Source organism: Ambystoma mexicanum, chromosome 5q, assembly GCF_040938575.1.
Source record: "Ambystoma mexicanum isolate Mex_15411 chromosome 5q, UKY_AmexF1_1, whole genome shotgun sequence".
Taxonomy (NCBI): Eukaryota; Metazoa; Chordata; class Amphibia; order Caudata; family Ambystomatidae; genus Ambystoma; species Ambystoma mexicanum.
Window position 1 is genome coordinate 523520914 of NC_090933.1, and position 22793 is coordinate 523543706.

A 22793-nucleotide genomic window follows, 5' to 3' on the forward strand; every position below is an offset into this window, starting at 1 on the left:
TTTTACTATGGAGCCTGGATTGATTTGGAAAGACTTGGGAATGACTAAGTTGTTTCTTTGTTATTAGTAGAGCCTATTCTAATATGAAATTGTTTTAGGTAATTGGAGTTGTGACAACTCCTTTTGTGTTTCAGTGCCTTGCTAGAGCCAGGAGGCTCAAAAGATGGGCAGGCACAAAAGGAACATTTGAAAGTAAAAGTACACACACACCCCAGTATCCCCTCACAGTGATTGCACACATGCATACTATAGGTTTGTGCTAGTCTTTGTTACCTGGGCCCTACCAAACAAGTAATACCTATTAATGCACAAAAATACAAACTGTGCTGTTATTGAACAGTTTATTTCCTGATAATATATTCCTTTCAGAGTTTATACAAACATCTTCTGTAGACAACAAAGAAAAGAAATGCAGTAAAGAATGGATATACATATTTTAAAGTGGGTTTTTAATTTTAAAAAGTCTTCTTGTCTACATAACTGTTTTTATTAAAAATGCAACTATTCGGCTCAGGACGAATACTTGTCCACCTATTCGGTATTCGGCATAATACTTAAATCTACTATTCGGTACACCCCTAGTATAGGCCTGGTTTTGCTGTAACTCTAGGTCTTGAGAAGTATCCAGACCCTGAGCTGGGGTCAATAAATTGGCCTGATCGTCGAAGAAAAAATCGACACTGCTGGCTCCCATGTAGACGGGCGTCGACTGGGTCATCAACGCCAAATATGGATTGCATTGAGTCGAAAAACCCCATTCTTGACAGCAGCAAAAATGAAACATCGCCACAGAGGGCTTGAGAATAGGTTTCGAAGCCAAAGCTTTCGACGCTGAAGCTTCTTTCAGCGCCGAGGGACACTGGGATAACCGATGGGCGAGGTGTGGGTCAGGTTTACGGCCCTCTGGCAACTTATGCCTGGTAGGTGTGACGTCCAAAGGCGTTTGACATTGACAGAGTGGCTGGCTTGGGGTCAGGAGCACCGAGCTTCACTTTTGCAGCCAAAGCTTGCTGGTCAGGGGCCAGAGCCGCATCTACAGTAGCTTGCCTTTTAAACATTTTGAGCATAGAAGTTTTAAAACGTTCCCACTCTTCCTGAGTGGTCGGCCCCGCCGAGGGCTTACTACATTCCGACGACGAGCTAGACTCGCATCAGTGGTGGTGAGACGACAAGGAATGGCTCCTGCAATTGGACCGTTTCTTGGTCTTCTTGCAATGTCGTTCCTTCCCCTCGTCGGGGGTGGGCTCCTCAGTCTCGGCCTCTGAAGACCGGATAAGCGACCATGCCGGAGACTTGGTGCACGCTCGGCCCAAGGCGAGTTTCCCAGTCGTCGCACAAGGATTTCGGCTGCATCTTCTCGCATGCCTCCATGTCGTGACTAACACCTAGACACCAGAGACAGACGTTGTGGGGGACGGTCATAGACATTTTGGCCTTGCATTCGCAACATTGCTTGAAGCCTGAAACACAGCGTCGAGATTTTCAAAGGAAAACGTACAAAAAAACATTAAGTAAACTCTAGTTGTGTTCCCGATGCAGCGCACGGAAAAGGGAACTAAAACATGGGCGTAGTGACATGCTATATATACAACACCTGACGTCACTTCTGGGGCCGACGATCGAGAGACAGACAAGACAGATCGACGGCCGAGTTGAGGTCCACTGCGCCACCTGTCGAAAGGTTTCTACACAGCAGATGATGGATATCTATCAAGATGTGGACGGGAGAAAAGCAATCCATTGAAAAGCATTTACTCTTGCAACATAGCCGTCTTTAAAACTAAAACTGTAACACATTAAGAATGTTCAGAGTCTTTTTGTTGAGGTGTATATGTTTATTCTTTTGTAGAGATAATATATGAACAACAAAAATAGTAGTCCAACAATTACCTGTTTTCAATATTAGCAGGCAGCAATATAGTCTTTGCATACTTTTTATCTCCTACTCACTTGCAGATGTTAAAACAATTTAAGCCAACCAGCAATGCATAGCCACCTAAATGTGTGGCACAGTAAAACCTAAAATGATATTTACAGTAGGGCTGCCAGGATTGGCAAGCCAAGGAACGTGGGGTTATACCACCCCAGAGAATTTTTTTTTTATCGAAAGTGCTAAAAACAACAATCTATAGTCCAAGGCTTCTGATGGCAGTTATCAAAAAATAACCTACAATCCACCTAAAGAAATGGATTAAAAATGACAGGTAAAGCATTTTAAATCTCCATGTAAGGATTCCTTTCTCCCATCCTCCGTGCTTTGATGGATCTACTTACCCTAGCCAAAAAATATGAGTGAGAGCACAGGCCTTAATGTGCTATGACAAAGCTCGGCATCATGATAAACCCAGTGTTTCACCAGCACAGGGGCAGATGAAAGGTTACCTGACAAAAAATGAATCATGGTGTAATCATGGAAAACAATGTGTTGCAGAAATAGGTAAAAATGGCTTATTTCACCCCAAAGGTTTTAAACCGTCAGAAAATTAGAATTTGGAAAAATTGGGAAAGGGCCAGGTTTTAGACCCATACTACACAATACTTACCTCAGGTAAAGTTATTTCTGATGGATTGTCCTCCCACAGATTCCTCATCTAGGATATATTCAGCAGTGTAGGCTGATTATGGGAAACCTTTAACCCAACAGGATGTACAGTGGGGCTGCATCCGTTTAGACCCTCAGCGTATCTGCCACTCGACTCTGGATATTATGTCGGGCAGACCATATACACCTTGCACTGCACCCTGTGGCCTCAGTGTTCCCTTTTTCCTTGTGCTATTCCCTGTGACAGAACTTTAAAGGGAAACAGCAAGCTCTTGAATTGTAGGGCAAGAATGGAGGGTGATGAGGAATTTATGGGAGGAGAATCCATCAGGAGGACCACTACCAAATAAGTAATTTGTTCTTCTACTGGATCACATCCTCTCACTGATTCCTAATCTTGGCTAGACGCCCTTAGCAGTAGTTTTCATTTTCATAAATGAGGCTGGGAAGATGAGTCTTAAGAAAAGCTTGTTCCTCCAGAGCATTTTGCATATCTGCTCTGCCACATCGAGCATCCTGACCAGAAAGGTAATCAAAACAGTAGTGCTTGTTAAAGGCATACAAAGTAGCCCAAGTTGCAGCCTGCCAAATGTCCAGGACTAGCACCCCCTCCATGCAGAAGTAGCCACTAGCTTTGGGATTGAATGGACCATACATCTCTCAATTACCTCTTTCCATGCTAAGGACAGAACTCTGAAATGCAGCATACAATCCAAAGTGAAAGAGTCTGCTTTGCAACTGTGATGCTGCAAATGCTTTGTAGGGACAGGGCCTCCACGTCCTTGTCCCACTAACTTCCTGTATGTGTTATTCTGTATGTTATCTGCAAAGGAGTCCACTTCGGCCCTCTGGCAGTGCAGCACATCTTTATTTCTTGGTCAACAATATCCATGGGATAACCCTATGGCACCCATGGGTAGGGGTGTGTCTTTGTGGGCCTCTCATGCTATTTGTTCAGCCCTTCTTCAGAGGGTATCTCCATCCTTCTTATCTGGACCATTAGCCTCTCTTCTGACCCCACTGACCAGCCTGTGTTGACCCCTACCTTCAGGGAGCATTGCTGTGGGCTCTGGTCGGTCCTGAGACCCGCCTTTGGCCCTGGCATGCCTTCTGCCGACTTCGTTCCAGCTACAGCGGATCCACAGCTGCAGGTTCCCTCCGGGCTGCTCTACCGACGCAGACCACTCGGTCCTTCTTCCTTAGTCAGGTAAGTCAGCTGCTTTCCAGTATGGAGAAGGGTCTTACCGCTTCCAACCCTCGGGAGACGCTTTGCCTTCTCGTCTTGCGTCCCACTCTGCCTGGCTTCTCTCCGCCAACTTGTTTGCGGCTCCTCCAGGGAGGGCTGAACTCTCTCTGCTGATTTCCATCTATTTTAAATGTGACTTGAGCAATAGGAATTCAGGAACCACAAGAATGTTCACTAGTGGTTCCAGGAGTGTCCTTCTGGCTTCTGCATTGGCTCCTTGTCTCAGTAACTGTCCTATAGTCCTCTGTTTGGTAGACGACTCTTCCTCGCCCCAGTATTTATACTATACTTCTCACTTGGGTTGACTAGATTCTGCCTTGTCCCGGTACTTATGATTTTGGCTACATGATATGTACATGGGGTAACGAGGAAAAGGTGGGTTGGGTGAGGGAGGTTGGAGTGGTGTAGACTGCTTTCTCCTTGCATAGTCGTCCCTGTTCCCAGAGGGGGGAGAGGGGGGGGCCTCCCCATGAGATCCTCCTGCTGAATACCACCCCCAGGGGGTCGGGCAGTGACCTCACCTCCTTGGCCTCATTGGAAGGGGCTCCCCTCGGGGAGAGGTGACATCCAAGGAGTCGTCACACTAACCGCACAGGGAAAGGCTCCCCCTTGGGGAAAAGTGACAGATTCCTGCGATTCGTCACAGTAGTCATAATGTTGGCTGCATATTTTTGCTTGAATTATGTATTTCCTTGCGTCAGTCTATGTATGTAATGTGTATGCAGTGGGAGGTGAGCGCATGTGTTGTGTGCGGTCATCATAATGTTGGCTGCATATCGTTGCTGAAATTATATATTTACTTACTTGAGTAAGTTTGTAATGTGTACGCAGTGAGGGCGAGTGTGTTTGCTGGGTGTGGATATGGATGCTTGCGGATGAGTGCTGTGGTATCGGGGCATCTGGTTGGTGTGTATTTTTAACATATTTCGTATTCTTTTGGGTGAAAAACTTGTTTGTCATTGCACATACATTTTCAATCGTTAATATCTCAAAATTGGCAGAGTCAATTATTTTCTATTTTTTTTAGTGCACCAATTCCAGTTTAAATCTAGGCACTTGCAAAACATTAGGAAAATCGACGTGGCAAATTTTGAGATATTTGGAGCGAATTTCTTTTTTTCTTTACGAGAAAAAATGTTAAAAGCTGTAGAAAACACGATCATGGTAAAAAAAATTGTTCATTGTGAAGCCATTGATGTAGAAATCTCAAATATTGCATGCACAAGTGGTTGCCTCCAAATATTACTCAGGAATATTTTCAGATTTGTTCATACAAGCGTTTGAAAGTTATCGAGAAAGGTAATTTTCTGAAATGTCATAATAACTTCATCTTAACCTTAACTATGCCTTGCTCTAGTGCAAAGGAATAATATATATATATATGCGTGCTAGGCTTCGATTTAACTGATGTGGAACACCGAGAGCGAGACCAGGACATGGCGCACCTGGAAAAAGTTAAACCCTGTAACCCAATTCAAAACATGAAAAACCAGAGGTTGCAGCTCGATCAACTGAGCCTAAAGTAAGGTTACCTAGGGAGGAATTAGCAACCCAATATAAAGACCCATTAAACATGGGTAGAAGACCTAGAGGCCCGGTGGAACTGTTAATGATCACCTTTAACACAAAAAAAGGTGAAGACCTAAAAATGAACAAAGACAAAGCAAGTCTGTCACCTACCGAGAAGGATTATTTAGAAAACGGGTCATGGATTCCACAGGCTTTAGTGAAACAACACAACGCATAGCCATACGTAAAACAAAATGGGCCTGACAAAAAATGTTTTCAAGGGGAGGACATGGGAACCAACCCACATGATGTAATTATGGCATCCTGAAACACCAGAGGTTTTGGTCACCTTACAAGCCCCAGCGACGTCAACCTGGGTATGTATGATATTATATGTCTCCAGGAGACATGGCTATTGACGAAATCCTCAGTAGATGGTTTTGATCAAAGGGTGGCTCCTGCAACGAGGGGTCTCAAAGGCCGTTTTGACCATCTCAAGGGTATTATTCGCGAACTTTCAATTTTTGGCCTTACTGATAACCTGGACAAATCAACTCAAAACTATGGCTGGTGAAACTAACACAATAACGGTGATAATAAACTGTTATTGGAATCCTCAAACGTCTTCCAACGCCAATTTTATTGACACCATCTCTAGCATAATTGATGAAGCCCTCATAACCTATAAATTCTCACATATAGTGATCTGTGGGGACCTAAACGCAAATTGTCGAAAACAATTAGAAAGCCTTAAAAACTCAAAAACCAGAGCCTCACAGGACAGAAGAGGAGCTCTATGGTCAGACCTAATGAAAGCTCGAGATATGCTTCCATTGAGACAACGGAATAATGAGAAGATCCCCCAAACTAAAACCTGGGAGAGAGGAGGTCAGAAGGCAAACTTGGACTACATCTACGTTTCCAGGGATTTGTTACAACTCAATAACACCTTCGAAGTAATTAAAACTAACAGTGATCATAATTTACTTACCGCAGCGTGGAGATTAGACTTAAAATCATCGGCTCAAATAATGACCACTGAAGTCGAAGTAAATAATAACGGAAACCATCTGAGACTCAAGAGCAAGGCTATCGAAATTTTAACTGCTGACTACACCTCGCAGTAGGCTGTGAGGACACATGGTTGTGAGAGAGAGCGTGTGGAATACAGACCCCTACTGGATTATTTACTGTAAAGCATACGGGCAGCAGCAACTTAGACCATACAAGTCATCACGCCTATGCTATGATCAAATGTTGGTTGAGAAACGGAGATAAATGAGAAAAATCAAAAGAGCTGCAGCATCATCAAACTGTGAAGTCCTTAAACTGAAGGCAAAAATTGCCTCTCAACATTACAAAACATGGGTGATTCAACGAAGAGGAATAATGTTACAAAGTGACGCAGAACAAATGCTTAGAACATTAAGCAGTAGGAAGTCAAAAGATTTCTGGAGTCTAATAAAGCCTTCACAGTTGACATCTCATGACTTGCAACAAAATTATGTCGACAAAACATCCTGGCAGACCCACTTCCTTACTCTTTTCATGGGTCTGACAAAGTCCAATACTTTGCAACCATCAACAACAAAAGAATACTGGAATTGTGAGTATAAGACGTAAGACATCCTATCCAAGATACTGAAACTGAATTCCTCTGGGGCCCCATGCCCAGACGACCTGACTAACCAAATGTTAAAGGACAACTTATCTAGATGGGCAAATTTCATCCATGCCGTTTTTAAGAAAGCATCTGAGCAACGTCAAACTCCACTCTCATGGAAATCGGCAACGATAGTTCTGATCTTCAAAAAAGGCAATAAGGGTGACCCAGCCAACTATCGGCCAATTGCATTACTTGACGTGATAGGACATTTTTTCTGCTCTTTCCTCCTCTCAAAATTCAATGCCTGGACGAAAAAAACTTCAATTGGCTCGATCAATTCCAAACAGGATTCGTCAAACACATTGGAACTAGAGCAAACATCATGCTGATTAGCATACCAAAAGCTTAAAGTCACCAGTCTGGAAAAAAGATATTCATTGCTTTCATAGACCTGGTCCAAGCATTCGACCGGGTCGATAGAGAGCTCTTGTGATGCAAGTTGAAGGATAAAAACAGTCCAGCGACCATCTTGTAACCTTTAAAGTCGATACACTCAGATACATCTATAAGAGTACGCTTGAACCGTGGAGGAGCCCGCACTTCGGCAATTCCAACTTCAAGAAGGGTAAAACAGGGTTGTCCTTTGGCTCCAGCCATATACAAATTTATTTTTTGGACTTCCCTGAGTTCGAACCAACCATAAGATCTTTCCCTGCGGCAATAGGCTAAAACGAAAGTTACAAGATTGCTCTATGCGGACAACCTCATTTTGATCGGCTAGACAGAAATAGGCCTACAACGCCAATTGACCAGCTTACAGAGATACGTAACCCAAAATCATCTGGAAATAAATAAGGAGAAGACGAAAATAATGACCCTTCACAAAAAGAAAAAAAGAAAAAGTTCCTTTAAAATGCTTTTTGGGCCACAACCCCATAGAACAAGTGGAAACATTTAAATACTTGGGAATTACTATAAACAACAGTTGGCCAGAGACACCTGCCCAGGCAGCGCTTATGGGAAAAGCAAAAAACATTGTCCACCCAAGCTAGAATAATGGATAGGAAATATGGACGATTTTCCTTGGTTGCAGTAATTAATTTCTACAGAGGAAAAGTAATCCCCGGGAGCTGAGGCTATACCAAATATTCCTGTAATGTTTGGCAGAAAATGGAAGGTATATTTTGGCAGAAAATATTTAATCTTCCTAACACTACGGCCATGCCACTAATACGACAAGCGCTGGGTACATCATCAATGGCCACAATTGTGGAATGGAACAGTATGGCTTTATTTCGTAAAAAGTTACTTTCAGAAACTCCTCATTTTCAAAATTCAATATGAGGAGCTCCTGTCCAAGTCAAATTAAATGCTAACAGAGTGGGCAGAAGGTAGAAAGAAAAAGATGGATGAGGTAGGATGCTCTGAACATGACTTGATTCTGAATCCCATCAGAGTGAAGAAAAAGTTACTAGAGATGGACTGGATAACAACTCTAGACAAAGCAGCAGCCTACAAATTTACGAAAGACACACCCTGCAGCAACACGAAACAAAACTCCATCAGAGGTTACCTCAGGAAGTTCCACAATAAGATATATAGGGATACGTTCCTGAGGGTGTGTTTGAATTTAATAAACACCAATGAGATAAACGCAATTAGAGCCAAATCAAAGCAAGGCATTTGTCGCCTCTGTTCCCTGCAGGACCACCTAGAAACAATCAAGCACTTATTAATTTACTGCGATGAGACGAAAAACAAATACGAGAAAAATACCTAAAGCCATTAATTGAGGATTTCAGGACTATAGATAAGGGGGCATGCTGGAAAGCTCTGATGTCGGGTCTCAAGACAGCCTGGGTCATCGCTGCTGTTTCCATGACACAAGCTATTCTCTTCGTAGTGAGTACCATGGAGGACGGCAGTGAGCGCCATTGACAAAAAGAACCAACAAACTGATTAAAGAGGGAAAATAAACCGACTAGTCAGCAAGAAAATATGGGGACAAAGAATGCAAACTAGTCAACAATTAAATCCTTGCTGCAGAAGAACGGAGGATGCTTGCGTCTTGTTTTGTTTTACATCAGATTATGTGTTTACAAAGTCACACTAGTTTTTGAAGGAACTTATGGTCCACATTTAAAGAGTTTGGGAGAGCAGTGGATTACTGGACTTCCTGCTCCCCTCTCTTTTCCTCCTTTTTTCCTTTTCTCTTTCTTCTTCCACTTGCAGGATAACTTTCCTCTTGCTCAGGACGCATCTGTGTATTTTGTAAAAATTGTTGATTCAATTAAGTCAAATAAAAAATAAAATATATGTATATATACACACACACACACTTTTTTTGCTTTCAGAAAAGGTGTAGGTTGAGAGGGCAATAAGGAATCTGGGGGAAGAGAATCTGTTAGGCAGAATCCTGTGCAGTTCCCTTGGGGACCACTGCAAGAAGATTAAGACTACAGGAGTAAACAGTAAACCCAATTGGTAGCAGTCTGCACCACCCAGATTTACCTGGTAGCTGTGGCTGAGCAGTCAGACCTCTCTCAAGAAGAGTAGGGCAGTATAGAGAGTATAGACAATAGGGCTAAAAACACAGTAGAGCAAACAAACACTGACCAGAGCTCTGTATCAAAAGTATATAATTATTTATTTAAAACACACTTTAGGCAATACACTAGCACTCAGCAAGTTAAAACACAGTTGGGTAAAGTATAAACACCTCCCTTGATAACTATTAGACAAGTCAGAGTTAAACCACCACTATTTGTTAAAACAGATGTGAGCGCCTAACCTAGATGGCACTCCAATAGTTAAAGGGAGAGGAAAAGGTAGGCATAGAAATAAAACAGTTCCCAACACTTTTAGAAGTTCAAAGCAAGGGAGTAAAGGCAGTATACACTGTAGAGCCAAAGTTCATAGGCCAGGCCCACTTTACATGGAGCAAAGCAAAATGTGCCCAAGATCACACAGTTTAAAATGCACTAAAAGTCTTTTTTCAGAATGTTCAAAAGAGGTTGGGGTGATTCAAGAAGTAAAGTTAGAAGGTCTGGGGCCAACCCAGTTGGAAAGGCAAGGATTTAAGGGTCACCTTTAGCAATCCGTGGAAAGGGAGGCCAGGCAGAACACAGTACATTAAAGAGAGAGGAAGCTCCAGCGGTGGCAATTGTTCCTGGCAGTGGTTGCAGTTCGTTGTTTCGACCAGGGGAAGAGAGGATCTCGCTGAGGAGGAAACTTGGAGTCGATGCACTGCACAGGGAGGAAACCAGCCGCAGAGTTTGTCGGTTAAGAGGTGCGTTCTTTTTATTTGCGGTCAAAGTGGTGAAGCTTGGCTATCCGGCCGCCGGGGTGTTTGGCACGGGCGATTCGACCAAGAGACGTTTTTGGAGGGCCAACGTGGCGACCTGGTTGATCCCACCAGCTCAAAGGAAGAAGACTCATCCAGCAGAAGATCTTCTCTTGTCGTTGGGAAAGTTGTGAGTTCGTTGCAGCAGGGCTCCACCGGTGGTGTCATCGTTGGAGATGCTCAGCTTCTTCCCTCTTCGGATTCTTAGGTCCTGTGGCGACTTCTGAAGTTCCAGTCCCAAAAGCCCTGCTTTTATGCAGAAAAACCCCCATTCAACAGCCTGGCTGTCACTCAAACATGCTAAGTGGTGAGCCGGGCGGCTCACCACTGGGCCAATCAGAATAGAGTGCGACTTGGGTTGCTAAGGCAACGCAGTCCAGGGTGCCAATTCCCCTCCCCACACATCCTGTGGAACCCAGACAGAGTGGCACCATTTGGAGGGCTTCTGTGGAGAAGCCCGCCAAAAAGTGAAACAAAGGGCCCGACCTTGGTTGGAGTTATAGAGACCGACACGAACGCCATTTTAGAAAAGAGTTCTGGCGAAAAGACTCAACCGTTGATTTAATATTAAATGAATAAACCGGCGGTATCTCTAACAGTGCACCAAAAGTGGTGCATTTAAAATCAATGGGAAAATCCCGTAGGAAATATTCCGGTGGAATATTCTGCGTGGTAACCACTGCCACCAGCCAGAAACTCGACAAGGGGGGACTGGACAGTGCCCCCTTGTAAACAGACCCAGGGGCAATCGAATTAACCCCTTCCAGTACTTCCACAATATGATGGTTTGTACTGGTTCTGTTCACAATTTTGGGCTAGCAAAGTCAATGGTGACTTTACATGCCCTGGGAGACAGTAGTCAGTCCCAGGGTATGGAGTCTATGTTTGGGGGCCACTATGACACCCATGTGTTACTGCACTGAGGGTGCTGTGTAACACATACATAAAAACAGATGATACCCTATGGAGTAAAAGACCCCATAGCCCATAAGCACACAAAAAGTCAAACACATACCTCAAATCATGCCCAAGAGTGGGAGGAAAAGAGTCACACTCTAAGCAGGAGAAAACAACAAACCCCAAAAATCCAGCAAAACTGCTGGGGGACTCACTAGGTTTGGGAAATTAGCCTTATAAGAGAATTCTCCATAACAGAATCCTTACCAGGAAAATTACTGCAAAGAGTTTCCCTTCTAAAGTATTACGGATACTATGGAACAAGTAAAAGGACCCAGATTCCTGTTCAATCAAGCTGTAAACGTATGCCACCTACAGGCCTAAATATATGTGCTGGCGCGTCTCCAAAGAGAGATGATTATGCCCAAGATATCCTCCGACAAATCCCACTCTGTATACCTCAACCTTTCAGCAGGCAGGCATGAAGGGTCACGAGGGAATTTCCAGGAGAAGAACCACTTGCACTTCCTGATCAGACTGGAAGTGAAGAGATCCACTTGAGGAGTTGCCCAGTGGGATAGAATCTGCTCCAGAACTTCTTGACCAAGCACCCACTTGTGGAAGGTCAAAGACTGTCTACTCAAGGCATCCCCGTTAGCACGTTCTCCTTGCCAACCAGAAGAGCTACTGTCAGAGACACGCTGTACTCCAGAACACAGAATCACAACTGAATTGCTACATTACATAGATGTATGGAGCATATACCACCCCATTTGTTGAGGTGGTGCATGGCTACCATGTTGCCCATCAGGACCAACACAGTGTTGCCTAATACAGGGGGGAGGAAGGTGATCAGGGCCAGCCTGAACATCCTCAACTCCAGAAAACAGATGTGCTCCCGGTACTCCAATGAGGATGTTGTATGCAAGCAGTGGCGGACTAGAAAGGGGGGCAAGGCGGCAATTGCCCTCAGGCTGGCTGGGCGGTCTGTCCTGGGCCAGAGCTGCGAAATGTTAAAAGAAATTGAAAAAAACAAAATCCAACAGAATCATCCCTGCCTCAAAGGAAACAAGTTCTGCAAGGATTACTTTACTTCTGTGTAGATGGGGCGAGGAACACGTCCTGATTTCCGCAATGTAGTTAGATGGGCATCCACAGTGCGCGGGGGAGGGAGGAATGGAGAGAGGGAGAAGAGTCTAGGCTGCAGAGGCATGTGTATACCTCCCAGTTGCAATGTACGCATTTAAATGAGGGATTCTGTGACCTTGGATGGTAATGTTGGCACCAATGACATTGGTCTGTTACAATCCACAGGAGATCAGCAAGACTCTCACTTGCCAATAAAATGTGTTCATATCTTATTAAAACTTTTGATTATGTAAGAATGATTATCCTATGTTGCAGTGAATTTCTTGATCACAAGTTAGCTCATTACAATGAGTTGAAAAGCACCTTGATTAGCACCCATGGATCTTACTATATGGTCTAAAATCTTGGTTATGGTACTTACTTTTGGGCACAGAAATACACAAGAATGTAACATTCAGGAGATTGCTAGTAGACTGCAAATGTTTTTAAATTATGAAATGGCTAGACAATAGAACATAAGCTTCATTTCTACACGTTATCAATAGTTTATTTTGTATTAGAATATAATGTACTAAAACTCCATCACAAAAAACTATTGGGGTGGAATTTTAAAGAAAACTCTGCTGAGGAATTTTGCCACTACCACTGATGTTATTTCTGAAAATCCACCTACTCATAGTTTACCACTAGCAGAGGTGGTATTTCTTGAGTAACTGCAGAGCTATTTCAGAAATATCACCTCAGACAGTGGTAACGTAAAGGTCTTTTTTTTTAACATGTCAGCCATTTTCACCATCCATGTGAAGGGAGAAATGGATTACCAGCAGTAGTGGCTCCTAACCACTACTGCACACAGTTCTGATCCTTTTATGCATTACATGAGTAAGGTAGTGATGGGGGCAATCAGAGATGCCAACTTTTTCACCCCCTAGACATGCCCCTTTTTTCACTCTATTTGTAGGGAAGCACATGTTCTTTCCCGTCTGTATAGCAAAAGAATGTTTAAAAAATGTGGTGCCGTTTTTAATTTTTTTTTTTACTGCCAGCTAGGAGGATTTTCTGTATAAAGTCTGCCTAAAATACTACTGCGGCAATTCACATGGAATACCGCAAATGGCATTTGATCAAACCTTGAATTGGGTAGAAGCTAAAATAGGCGGCTTTTGCTAAATACTTCTGATTTACAGTTACCACCCAACTCTGAATGACCCACTAATTCTGTGATTGCTTTTCCTTGTGTTGTCCAGAACACTCTTATTTTATGTGACAAACAAAAGACACACAAATGCAAATCAACAACAGGTTCAGATACACAGACATAAAGTCACATGAACACAAATCTATCCTTCCACCTATAATTTACATAGCAACAAATGCACTGAAACACATCAGCCCAGTCACAGAAAAAAAAACACACACACACACACACACACACACACACACACACACACACACACACACACACACACACACACACACACACACACACACACACACACACACACACACACACACACACACACACACACACACACACACACACACACACACACACACACACACACACACACACACACACACACACACACACACACACACACACACACACACACACACACACACACACACACACACACACACACACACACACACACACACACACACACACACACACACACACACACACACACACACACACGGTCGCTCCTGCTGACTTCCTATCAGTTTCCTCTGCTTCTATGAACTGAAATGTGCAGCTGAATTTCAAAGAAAGTGCAACTTGGGAGAACAATAAAAGCAAATTCCAACTGGCGTCTTTCACTCTATGTTGTCCAAGTGCTGCCCCCATAGCCACAATTACCAGCAAGACCCCAACCACTGCTTCTTGTCATGTCTGGCAGACGCTGACTGGCAAATCATGGTGTTCTCCTGTCTACATGTGCGCCAGGACAACAGAATGTGGTGAAGCCAAAGTAATGGTGTTGGTGTGATTGGCAAATAAAGGGGGTGATTGGCAAGGAATTGGTGACTGAACAATGAGTAGAGGGTGCATATGCAAGGTAAGGGAGGTTGATTGAGTTAAGTTTTAAAGAATGGAGCAAAAGGGAAACAGACGTCTGAATGTTAATTCTAGGGAACATGGGGGCTACCAGAATGTGGTGCAAGGGAAGTACAACAAACGGTGACAGTTAATAGAAATTGGGTAAATGAGACAGAGGGACACAGCTGAAAACGTCAGCAGGTTCACTGACTTTTGCTGAGATCTCTGCCTGACCTGCATGCCATTGCACCCTATTGTGGGACTGGCTCAACACATTTCTTTTTTCTGATGAAGTGACGTATACTTGTTTTTTGAACATACATTTCAATAAGACTTCCCTTATATTTTTCAGGTTGCTTTATCATTTAACTTAGTGCGTTTAAGATACACAATATAGTACATATTAGGATTATAATTATAGTGTGTTTTCATTAGAATTATAATTCAAGTCTGCACAATTGTGTGTACTCTCTGATGTATTACCCTCAGGATACAGACGATTAATAGGTTTCTTCCCTAATACAGATACATTAGTCCTTTAAAAGCTAGATTTATTCAACATTGTACGTGTACAAGTTTATCCCTTGAATAACAACTCTGCAGAATGTGTTTTTTTCCTTCTAATAATGAAGATGGAATAGTAGAAGATGTAGTCTTTCCTGCTCTCTTAATTGAAAACTGTGGAACCAGGATCAAATCCCCACCTTCTACACTTCATACTTGGTGATCCTCAGCAAATCACCTTGGCTTTATTTTACTTAACTCTTATGGGTTTATTCACTATAATGTTGATCGATTAATTCTTATAATTGTAACCATTTATATAAAGTGTACTGGTGGAGAGGAAGGATGCTAAATGGTGGTATTATGTTGTGGGGGTTGGGTAGACACGGTGGCAGGTGTTGGTTATGTGTTGCGAGTTTGGTCGGTAGGAAGCCAAATTTGGATCTTTTGCTAGGCCAGCTCATGTTTGCATCTGAGTGCGAAGCCAGACTCCCTGGCTCAACAATGGCCTGGCTCAACCAGTGAATTCACTAGCTTCCCTGCTTATTTATGTTGGTCTATAACAAAACATGGAGTGAGATGGAAGGAGATGCAGCGTGCTGTCAAACTACAAACTTGGGCACAAGAATCCTGGGTTCAAATCCCAGCTTTCCCATTTCACCAAATGATATTATCCGTTTGAAATAAATGTACTGTTTTGGTATGTGAGGCATGTTCCCTGGGGCCGAGGACTCAACGAAACCTCAAACAACTGAAAGGTATGTTGCATAAAAGGGAAAAAGTAGTGTCAATTCGGTCTACTATATATAGTTGAGAATGTGTGGGAGGTAGAGAGGTTGATATTGAGTTTACTTGTCATAAAAACAGGTGTCGATGAAAGGACTTGGTCCTTGCCAGGTCAAAGGGGTTTAGGAACATGTCCTGAAGAATGGCCCAAAGCCAAAGGCACTCGGCTTCCAGAGAGAGAGCAGGGGAGCGCGTCCCGCCTTGCTTCCGGATGTAGAACATGGTGGTGGTGTTGTCCATGAAGATCTGCACCACCTCACCCATTAACTGTGGCTGGAATGACTTGAGGGCTCAGAAGACCGCCCGGAGCTACAGGACGTTTATGTGCAAGTCCTTCGCCTCTGGGAGCTAGAGGCCTCTGGCATGAGACTGCCCTGGTGTAGGCTCCCCAACCTACCAGGGATGACTAGTACGGAGGAATCCGAAAGGGTACTCCCTGAGTGAGATGCGGATACACTGCCCACCACTGTAGAGCTTGCAGGAATGCTCAATTGAGGGCAATCTTGTCCATCCAAGTGCCTGAGACCTGTTGCCACCTGGAGTCTAGAAATTCCTGGAGAGTCTGCATCTGGAGCCTGCAAAAGGGGACCAGATGGATGCTGGAAGACATCATGCCCAACAGAGACTCGATGGACCGGATTGTTGTAATGGACACTGCTGACAGCCGTTGAACTGCCCCTAGGACCGGCCTTCACCCTCTCCTCAGAGGGGGTTTCTAGACATGCGACCATGTTGAGACGGGTGCCCGTGAACAGAGCCTTCTGCGATGGCACCCTGCAGGACTTTGGATAGTTGATGGAGAATCCGAGCAAAGTGAGAAGGCATATGGCCTCTGCTGTGTGCTGGGCCACCATCGCGTGAGAGCGAATGAGCCAGTCATCCATTTAAGGGTAGACATGTATGCCCCTGCAGCATAAGCGCGCAGCCATCGGGGACAAGCATTTTGTGAATACCCTGGGGGCCGATTTCAGGCCAAAGGGCAGGGCCCTGAACTGGTAGTGCCATCCCTGGACCACAGAACGCAGGAACTTCCGATGTTTCAGATGAATTGGGATGTGAAAGTATGTATCCTACAGGGCCAGAGTTGCCAGAAAATCCCCTTCCTCCAGCTGGTTGAGCACATGTTGCAAAGTGACCATCCTGAACTTTTGGGACTGCCTTAAGTCTAGGATCAGCTGCCACCCTCCTGTCTTATTCCATAACAGAAAGTATCTGTAGTACACTCCGGAGCCCCAGAGTCACTGAGTTACCGGCTCTATGGCCCCTTTTCTTAACATGGCTTTAATCTCCTGCAGCAGTTGAGCCATGTAGAGTTCTTGACACGCTACAGGAGGAATGCAAGGGCACCTGTGTTGAAATTCCAAGATGTGCCCTTGGTGAAGAACGTCCAACACCCATTTTTCCGTAGTGATGTGTCTCCATAGTTCGATAGCAGGCCTCCCACTGGGGTGCGAAAGTGGTGGCTCGCATCCTTAGCCAGTTCAGGCCTGCTTGGGCGTCTGCGTCCTGGCCAGTGGACGACGCGGCCTCCGCTGCTGTAGGCCTGGGAGCAGCTCCTGTAGGCTTCCTGGGTGGTACAGCAGGATGGCTGCTGATATGGGGTAGTGTATCCCTTGGAGGACCTGGAGACTCCCGCGTGGGGAACGAAAAAACAACCTTCTCTCCTGCAGGGTCCCCAGAGACAGTGCTGCCTCTGTGCTGGTCTTGATAGCGTGAAGAGTTTTATCCACTGCCTTCCCAAACAGGTTGTCTCCACCAAAAGGCACGTACACGACCTTGGATTGCACGTCCGCTCGAAAGTTTGTGGACTTCAGCCACCCCTGGCACCAGAGGGCCACACCGTTTTCCATCTGGCAAAACCCAGAGTCCACTATGTCCAGCACGACTGTAATGGTGTGATCCAACACCACCTCACTCTCCCCGAATAGGGCCAGAGCATCTGCCTTCTTGTCATCGGCAAGGAAATCCAGTATCGGGCCGAGCATGTACCAAAGCTCCCTGTTTTAACGCAACAGAATGACAAGGGCATTGGCAGCCTTGACAGTGGTAGCTGCGGTGTAAATTATGCATTTGCCACCTGCATCTAATTTCTTGCCCTCCCAGTCTGGGGGCACCATGGAAGAGGACAAAGGATTGGACAAGCGCGCTTCCTGGTGGCAGCTAACATCACATAGTCCAGAGAGGGCTGCTGTATCCAGGACCCTGTATTTCTACTCCAGCCTGTCTCTCTTGGAAGGTGTGGTACTTGGCATATTTATAAGGGCTAGTCCTTACTCCCAGACTTTGTCCAACAATGGAATCAATATGACTGTCTTCCTCAAGGACTCACGTTGCTGAAAAAGAATCCCCTCATTTTTCTTCTCCTCCGGTACCACACAGAAGAGTTTGGATGCCTTTGAGATCATGGCATGGAAGGAACCAATTTCCTCCAGTGGCGAAGCCCTGGCAGGCTCGTCAGTACCCAGAGGCTCCCCGTCAGCAGTGGCATAATCTTCATACTTGTCCGTATGAGTAGCCGTGGTATCAGTGTCTGTATGTGGTGACTCTTACTCCACTGGGGTCAAGGCCCTATGGAGCGGTGTCGGCTGAAGCTTTGGCCTGGGAGGACTTAGCAGACGCTTTGGCCTGAGAGGACACAGTCTGCAAGGACTCCTGGACGGAGGCCTGGGTGAACTGAGGGCTCGCCCAGGAGCAGGAGGAGCATGCAGCCTCTGTTGATTTTCCACCACCAAGGTGTGCAGGGTAGTGAGGATGTCCAGCGACATATTCCTGGGTGCTGGTTGGGGTGCATCCGAGAATGGAGTTGGGCTGAGACACCTTGGAGGGGCAAACAGACAGTACGGTTCCGGGCATTGAGATCTCTCCTGGGACATGGGCCCTTGGCCCCCTTGATGGTCTCAGTAAAAATACGCAGGCAGGTAATCCTCCGAACTACTATAGATGTGAGGAGATTTCCTCAGCGACCCCACAGCAGCTGGGGGAGATACCATTATGGGTCTGGGCAAGAAGTCTGACGGAGGCAGCAACTCACTCACCCTACCAGAGTCTTTCAGGAAGGAGGCAATGATGGGGATCTGCAAAACCTGTGCCGCTACCGACAAGGTTGTGATCACTGACGGAGGGCGTGGAGGCAAAGACACTCTCAGCGCTGTTGTTGTGAACGTGTAAACGACGGACGCTGCCGAACCATTCGTCAATGAAGGAGCAGATATCGCCGACAGGGTCATCGATGAGGTAGTCGTTGATGGTTCTGTGGCCATAAACAAAGCCATCGATGAGGAAACTGGCTCGGTAGACAAAGCTGTCATCGGGGCCCTTGCTGCTGATGACGACTATGGAGCTGCAGACAAGCCTGCCGCAGGCGTCTCCTTTGACGATTTGTCCTTGGGGCCATAGGGCTCACAGTCCCTGAAGAGACCTCTCTTGACCACATTGGACGTTGTCGAGGTAAGATGTAGGCCCAGGAAGAGAAAATATCCAACATTGGAAACACGATCTTCGCCGACAACATGTCCCCGCTGCTGGTACTCAACTCGTGACGGTCGATAAGGAAAAGGTTGAAGAAAAATATTGAAGACCATCCAAAAATGGCAACAACAGGAGAGAATTGAGAAGACTCCCAGCACTAAAACGTTCAGTAAAAATCTTAAGATAGTCACCAGGGGTGGAGCTTAGGAGGACGAGGACGAGTGTCATTGGCTGGGGGCAGTACGACCCAAAGTACAATGATTGAAAACTGATAGTATCCTCTATAACCAGCCTAAAGCGAAACAGCTTCTTTTAACAAAGGATTCACAGCTTGACCACAGGGAATATTCATGAGCATGTGAATCCATGCAAGACACCATGCTCGAGAACTAAAAAGAGTCCACTGCTGTGTGTCAAAATGCCTACTTCCATCCCTTTTCTGGATCTTTTTGGTCCAGAAAAATGACTCCCTTCTTCTCGACACTGCGTTATAGTTCCAGATGGCAGGTGGGAACTGTGCTTGAGAGAATGGCTCCCTTCTCTAGGTCCCAGTTCCTTTTCAGGATTCAACACAAAGTTCCAGCTTGAAATGTCAAATAAGTAGCAAAGTTCTTAATGCAGCTCAAATGTTCCAACTCAAACATCATTCCGTATTGACCAAAGTTTCCTCTCCATTGGCTGCCGGGGGAATATCTCCCTTCTCCAGGTATCTTTTCTGCACACTTCACAGTGACAGGGAAATGGCTCCCTTCCCGAGGCTTTTCTCGGCTTTGCGTCACGATGTACGACACCAAGGGATGTAAAGCTTCTTTCCCTTGATTTTCTTGGCTCCACAGTATACAACACCAAGGGGAATGGTTTTCTTCCACTGACCAATGTTCTCTCTAATTATTTTTCTCCAAGTGCGGAACTAGTTGCCTTTCGTTCGCACTTTATTTTCCATGTGCGCAATTGACTCATGAGGTAAGCCACTTTGTGAGCATGCATAGTTAGTGAGCTACCCTCTCCGAAGAGAGTTTGGAAAGGAATTGCTCCAGCCGAACCACTGCAATTCTTTACTAATCTGCATAAAAGGTGCATCTTACAACACTTTTTTCCAAACACAAAAGTTAAAAAAATGTTTTTTATATGTTATTATAAGGAGAACTCATCAACCAGTTCAAGACCTCAAGCTGTGCCACAGTATCAAGCAAAGGTACTCCTGTGCAGAGAGAAGTGTGTGCTTTATGTCATTGGAAAAACGCTTGTGTGTATTACAAAAAAACAAATTGCTTTTCATAACTGATGTGGCTATCAGAAATCCGACTAGATAAATATTTGCAGATGGAATAAAGGCAACTAAAAGCAATGTGTCCGTAAACATTCCAATAGGAGTTTATGTGCCACTTTAATGAAGCAATTCAAGGCCATATGAGAACATGCCTCTCATAATTTGTGTAAGGATGATCATTGCATCACAATAACTGCACCACTGAATATGATGATCAAAATTCCCTAGTTTCTACTTACTATCCACATTATGTTGTCCTGTAGTTACTCAAAACCAAATAACAAGGCGGGGGGGATTCTAGCTGTAGGTAAACAGGCTACTTGGATGCGTAACCTCACCCCATGCTTCCTATTCTTAGTACATATGTTACACAAGCGCTTTGAAGTGGTTCCTTTGTATGTTAATGCATTATAAAACTCAAATAGTAATTTGCTCTCTAAGAATTTTGAGTAGACCAATGTCATGCTCAGTGTCTCCTACTTTTGCATTGCTAACATACCCTATACATGGAGAGCAACACTGCAATATCACTTACTTGGCATGCAAGGGATGATGGGTATGGGCTATGCCAGTTATTACTCGTATATAGTATTAGGGCAATGGATATTCAGACAGTATAATGTATTTCACACAATCTGCATCCTTTTTAAGTGTTCAGAGGTGCATTGGGCATAGACCTTAACAAATTATATTGTAACTCAATGCTATCCAAAAACGATTTCACTTATCAGTTGTATAAGTGTACCCAACAATATAAGGGTGGAATAAGTTACAAATGATCTTGTATGCTCTGCAAAATTATTGTGTACCTGCAAATCCATGACATTTTCTTAAAATGCACATAATATCATGGTGAGACACTAAATATGTTTTGCTTGCAAAGTATTATGGGTATGCAAATATCCCAGTGAGTTTTTCACTGCTACAATCTCTCATGTTTTACAGTGCTCTGTCAACTAGTATTGGAGGCTGGCACAGAAGCTGGGGAAAGGTAGGAGTGAAAGGGCACAGGCGAACACTCTTTGCAGGTGATGAACTAATCAGTAACTTTCAAAACCCAAGACAGTTGTTTTGGCATTACATTACAGTACAGTGTAGAAAATGTTTTTGTTTGCTGAAGGAAAGGAAACTCTAGTAACAGTCTAGGGTACTGCACTTACTGTTTCTTTACATGCTCAGCTGCTGAGAGCATTTCAATTTAAACATATGTTCTGTGTTTACTGATTGTAGCATCCCCCTGCATCTTGTTTAACTGATATCAATGAATTACAGAGGGACTCCTGGTTACAGGAGAAGGCTCTCAAGCTGTTGTACAGAGTTCCTTCCTATGCTACTGCTCTGCTGATCACCGATTCAAAATATTATCAGTGAAGCTTTCTGGGCAGAAGCCTGGGGTTGGTTCCTATGTGTACATTGTTTTCCCTTTTTTTGGGCACATTTTTCTGTTTTTAAGGATTAAAAATGGATGGTGTGTATATATATATATATATATATATATATATATATATATATATATATATATATATATATATATATATATATATATATATATATGCTTTTTATAAGGCATGATGAATAACAGAAGTTCCGGGACTTGAAAGCTATTCAAGTTACAACAAACGTAAATAAGTGGATGTAGGTAGATGTCTGGTAACCTTTCGCAGAGCCAAGAGAGGAAGAGTCAAGGTTGTCTGGTAATATCGAAATATGTTTTGGGGTAGAGGTTAGAGTAAGTGTGTGGTAAAATAAAGCATAGGATTTGTGGGTAGTGAGGGAGCAGTTGTCGGTTAACGTGTGCAAGCATATCTTAGTTAGATTTTCCTGTTCATGGAGCCACTTTTTCCTATTAGTTTTTACCTCTTGCGGCTGCTTTCTGTTTTCAGGTTTTTAAGGTTACGCTTGCATAGTATGGTAATGTAAATGAGCTACACCAGAATATCATGACTACTTAGTTATTTTAGGAGAAAACACATGTCAGGTAATTGCTGTGGCTTGTTTCTTATTAAATCTTTATGCCTTGGTGAGATTTGCCTGTGTGCGCTGCTAAAAATCTTCTGAGCGGCACCCAGAAGGTGGAAGGTGGGTAAGCGCACATGCGCACAGCTTAGAGGGAACATTGCCATGGACCCTTATTGGCTTTCTGCAAGTTTCACAATTTGGGGGGGGGGGTTGTTCCCTTCCCCTGTCGTCCTTTTCATGTATTCTTGTGCTTTACAAGACTCATAGGTGAATTATCCCTTCCCCTGGTCTTTCTCAAGATTCTCACCCCTCCAAGGGAAATGACTCCCTTCCCCTGGTCAATCGTCCAACTAGCTCTCACAATTCACGCTGCCAAGGGGATGAATCCCTTCTCCAGGCCTTTCTCATTTTATTACAGTTCCCAGTGTCAGGGGTATGACCCCCCCCTACCCTGACCTTCTTTAGATTTGACTCTGGCAATACACTGTACCAGGGGAAATGACTCCCTTCCCTTGGCTTTTCTCTAAGGTTTA

At 44.3% G+C, this 22793-nt stretch overlaps 1 protein-coding gene across 1 annotated transcript in view; it reads right to left on the reverse strand.

The window, feature by feature from the left end:
* PRKDC (protein kinase, DNA-activated, catalytic subunit) overlaps positions 1-22793 on the reverse strand; it is a 3362625-nt gene that overhangs the window by 802725 nt on the left and 2537107 nt on the right. The gene's annotated exons all lie outside the window — the stretch shown is intronic.